Below are 5,567 nucleotides of genomic sequence, written 5' to 3'. Positions count from 1 at the left end.
CTTTCATCTCTTTCAACCAGTCCATGCCGATTATCACAACAAAACTTCCTAACTCTACTGGTATCAAATCAATCTTAAATGTTTCGCTAAACAGTTTAATTTCTTGATTCCGACATAATTTATCTGCTGTAATTAATTTACCATTTGCTAATTCGAGTAAAAATTTATTATCCAAAGCCATCAATGGACCACTTAATTTAGCACAAAAATCTCTACTCATATAGCTTCTATCTGCACCCGAATCTAATAAAACATAAGCAGGTTTTTCATAGATAAGAAACGTACCCGTAATAAGCTCCGGGTCTTCCTGCGCTTCTTCTGCCCTAATGTCAAAAACCCTTCCACGGCTTTGCCCCTTATTATTTTCCTGATTTGGGCACATAGTTTTGTAGTGGCCCTTCTTCCCGCATCCAACACAAATAATGTGGGCGTTATTTGTTCCTCTAGTCGCTGGTCCGTAAGTTTCACACTTCGTCGCACCATGACCCAGTCTATTACATTTGGTACATACAACCCTACAGTATTTATCCGGATGATATCCTTCACACCTATAACATGGAATTTTCTTATTGTTGTTGCCATTGTTGTTCTTGAGATTGTTGTTGGAATAGATGTTGTTGTTATTGTTGCTGGGACGGTTGTTGTAGTTGTTATTGGACGTTTGTTGTATTTATTGTTGGGATTGCGATTGTTGTTGTTGCAATTGATGTTGCGGTTGTTGGGATAGTTGTTGCGATTGTGGTTGTGATTGTTGTTGTTGTATTGGTGACCCTTGTCATTGGTTTCTTCCCACTTTCTCTTGACTTGTTTTGTGTTGGCTTCTTCGACCGCCTGCTCTTTAATTCTTTCCTCAATTTGATTTATGAGTTTATGAGCCATTCAACTTGCCTTTTGTATGGAGGCGGGCTCGTGTGAACTCAAATCTTCTTGAATTCTTTCTGGTAACCCTTTCACAAACGCGTCGATCTTCTCTTCTTCATCTTCGAACGCTCTTGGACACAATAGGCACAACTCTGTGAATCTTCATTCGTACGTGGTTTTCATGACCCGTCCTAATCCATCTGGATGAATACATTACATTTGGTTACATCGCGAGGTACTTGACCTCTATATGATACATTTTACAAACATTGCATTCGTTTTGAAAAGACAAACTTTCCTTACATCGAAAGTTGACAATATGCATACCATTTCATAATACATCCAACTATAATTGACTTAATAATAATCTTGATGAACTCAATGACTCGAATGCAACATCTTTTGAAATATGTCATGAATGACTCCAAGTAATATTTCTAAAATGAGAAAATGCACAGCAGAAGATTTCTTTCTTACCTGAGAATAAACATGCTTTAAAGTGTCAACCAAAAGGTTGGTGAGTTCATTAGTTTATCATAAACATTCATTTTCATCATTTTAATAGACCACAAGATTTCATATTTTCATAAACATCATTCTCATATCAGGCATTTCGCAAACTACATAGAGATAAAAATCATTCATATGGTGAACACCTGGTAACCGACCTTAACAAGATGCATATAGAATATCCCCATCATTTCTGAACACCCATCGGACATGATAAACTCGAAGTACTAAAGCATTCCAAATTCCAGAATGGGGTTGTTAGTTCCCGTAGATCTACCTTTAGGATTCGCGTCAATTTGGGGCCAGTTCCCTAATTCTTAGGCTACCAAGCTAAAAAGGGGAATATTCGATTCGATAATCCAACCATAAAATGTAGTTTCGATTACTTGTATCTATTTCGTAAAATATTTATAAAAGCAGCGTATGTATTCTCAGTCCCAAAAATATATATTGCAAAAGCATTTAAAAAGGGAGCAAATGAAACTCACCATACTGTATTTTGTAGTAAAAATACATATGACGTCATTGAACAAGTGTAGGATTGGTCTCGGATTCACGAACCTAAAGCATTTGTATATATATTAATACACATAATCTTAGTCAAATAAGTTTATATATATTATTATTATTAATCATTATGTGTTATATAAATACATTTAATATATTTACTTTATATATTTTATATCACTAATATTCATTATAACATATTGATAATTCTAATTTATATTAAGGTTTATGTACAAATAGCAAAATATATATATATATATATATATATATATATATATATATATATATATATATATATATATATTGATATATTAATTGATATATTTTATATATAACTTAGTTAATATCATTTTAAATAAAAAAATATATAATGATATGTAATATTAATATTATTGTAATGTATTTTTATAAAAATATTTATTCATAATAATACTAACATGATAAGAATGATAATACTACTGACAGTAATGATAATAACAATACTAAATAATGATAATATCATTAGTTTTTAATATAATGAAAGATTTAATATTAATGGTGATAAAAAAATAACTTTGATATTACTGCTTAATATCTAATACTAATAATAATTATAACAATCTTGTTACGAATGGTAATCTTAATAATAATACTTTTTGTTACTAATAATAATACTAATAACTATTTTAATGATACTAATACTAATATTAACGGTAAAGATAATAGTTTGTATTATTTTCATAATAACAATAATAATAATGATCCTAATCGTGATAATACTTATATTAGTCGTTAATAAATATAGTAATAGTGATAATAATATACATTACTAATGTTAATAATAATAAATATGGTTATATTACCTATAATCATGGTAATAATAATAATTATTATAATACTAAAATAATAATTATTAATAATAAAATTAATAAATATTAGCAATAATAATAATAACAATATTAATAATAATAAGAATAATAACATTAATAATAATAATAATAATAATGAAAAAAGAAGTAAGAGTGTATACCCCTAAAAGTTTTGTCTAAAAACAATTGCTCCTTACGAGGCTCGAACCCAAGACCTCTCGAACACCCGACACCCAAATAAACCATTCCTCCATTCCTATTATTCTGATTACAACTCAACTTAATTATATAAAACCTGATATGTTTTTCTGTTTTCCCTTCTTCCTCATCCTCTCCAATACTCAATTCCATCAGAGATGAAGTAAAATCACAATCACGAATTTCAATCCTAATTAAGATTTAATTTATATTTAAATATGATCTGATGGATTCTTTTATTCAATTAAACAAACAAATAAATAAAAAAATGAAATACAGACCTGCTGTATAAAAAAAATAATAACTCAAAACTAGATTTCGATTTTTTGAATGTTTTAGCCAAATATCACAATACCAAATATGTTTCAAATCATCTCTCAAAACTATAAAAATTATCAATTGGACTTGAATTACAACATAGGACTTGAATTTAATCGAAGAATGATCATTTGACTTTTTGGGATAAAAGTTTGACTCCAAAATTTGGATTTATTACAAAATTTTGAGATTTGAAAGTTTGCAGGTAGCTTGAAATAAAGATTCCAATCACAACTGCATTATTACTTTTTGTAATTGATTTCTAAATCGATCTTTTAAAAAAAAAACGCACGAACAGAGCAGGCTCTTGTTCTTCATGTTTTCTGTTTTAATTTGTTTAAGTAAAAGCTGTTAAGATTAATAGTATTTGATATTTGATAGTGTAAAGTCGTAATGCACCACTTTAACAACTAATTTAGATTTATAGCAAACGTGATCGACGTATTTAAATAATCCAGTACAGAAAAATAAAATAAAAAATAAAAAAAATATAAAGTGAAAGAGATGGAAAACTGATTTTGTAACCATCTGCAATTGAATTCGTGATTGGAACAGTTTTAGAGACAAAAGATCTACAGCTTGAGAGTGATGTCAAACGAATTCTGATTCCCAGCTCATATTTATGTACGATTTTTATTATAAAACATAATTTTAATAAAAGTAATTCTATTATTTATTTAAATAATAAAAATACTGATTATTATTAATAATGATAACATAATACTAATTTTAATACTAATTATCCTAATAATAACAATTTTTAGGATAATAACTTGTTATTTATAATAATGTCCTTAATGATATTATTAATAACATTATTAATAATTTGTTTTATTGATACATAATAATAATAGTAATAATAATACTATTAATAATTATCTTTATAATATTAATACTGATTTCCTAATATGTATTTATATGTATCTACATTAACATACTTGTTTATATCTACTTCTTAATTTGTAATAATTTACTAGTACAAATATATTAACTCTATTAGTAACACTAATAATAATATTATTACTAATTATGACGTTAATAATGATAATAATAGTATTAATAATAATAATAATAATTAAAAATTATTTGTATCAAATTTTCTATTTATGTATAATAATAATAAAAATGATATTTATATTAGATATTCATTCTAATACTAGTAATGAAAGTAGTAATAATAATACTTATTAGTAAAGATAACAAATTACATGCTTTAAATTTCATATTTATATATTATATTTAATAATATAACTAATACTGTTATTAATCATTAATGTTAGAAATAATAATGAAAGTAATAATAATATTACTATAACATCTACATTTTATCTTGTTAATAGTATTTTATTAATTATGTAATATTTAATAATCATATATTATAATAACTTTTATAACATGTAATAATTACACATAGAAATCCTATATATTTATATATAGATTCATTTTTAATTTACACTTAATTATTTTGTATTCTATTTTACATATTTATTTCTAATGTTTAAATTATATTTTATAATTTCAAATTAATATACATATACTTACATTTACATATACATATTTATTTAAAAATAATTGTTCGTGAATCGTCGGGAATAGTCAAAGGTTCACTGAATCCATATCATGAGTTCAAAGGTCAAATGTATGCATGAACACAGTTCAATGTTTATGAGACTTCAACATTACAAACTTTCCTTATCGTGTTGGAAACATATAAAGATTTAAGTTTAAATTTGGTCGGAAATTCCCGGGTCGTCACAGTGGTAATGTCGAAACCTTGCGTTCGTAATCCTCTAAGCTCTACCTTGAGCTTATTGACCTCGTTTCTGTGACGGTACTTCTCGTTCATCAAGTGCTTGAATGCTGACCACGGTAGTGTGTAAGCAGCATCTTGTCCCACTTGTTCTAGATAGGTATTCCACCATGTTAACGCAGTACCTATGAAGGTATGCGTGGGGTACTTCACCTTATCTTCTTCAGTACATTTACTTATGGCAAACACCGATTCGACCTTTTCGGTCCACCGTTTCAATCCGATTGGTCCTTCGGTTCCATCAAATTCCAAAGGTTTACAGGCAGTAAATTCTTTGTAGGAGCATCCTACACGATTTCTTGTGGCGTTAGTTGCATTGTGTCACGACCCTACTTTTTCCGTTATCTTTTATCGTTAATTATTTAACGACCGTTAACTGGTATTCATGCTATGTCATTTCTATGGCCTATATTATTATATTAATAATAATATATTAATTATTAAGTGTTATGTGAATATTTGTATTCGTATTTTAAATTATACGTTTCTACGTATCGCGGATTTCTGTCCGGCGA

The sequence above is a fragment of the Rutidosis leptorrhynchoides genome, chromosome 2 (genome assembly GCF_046630445.1).
Source record: "Rutidosis leptorrhynchoides isolate AG116_Rl617_1_P2 chromosome 2, CSIRO_AGI_Rlap_v1, whole genome shotgun sequence".
In the NCBI taxonomy this organism is placed as follows: domain Eukaryota; kingdom Viridiplantae; phylum Streptophyta; class Magnoliopsida; order Asterales; family Asteraceae; genus Rutidosis; species Rutidosis leptorrhynchoides.
Note: the sequence above shows the minus strand (reverse complement) of the source record.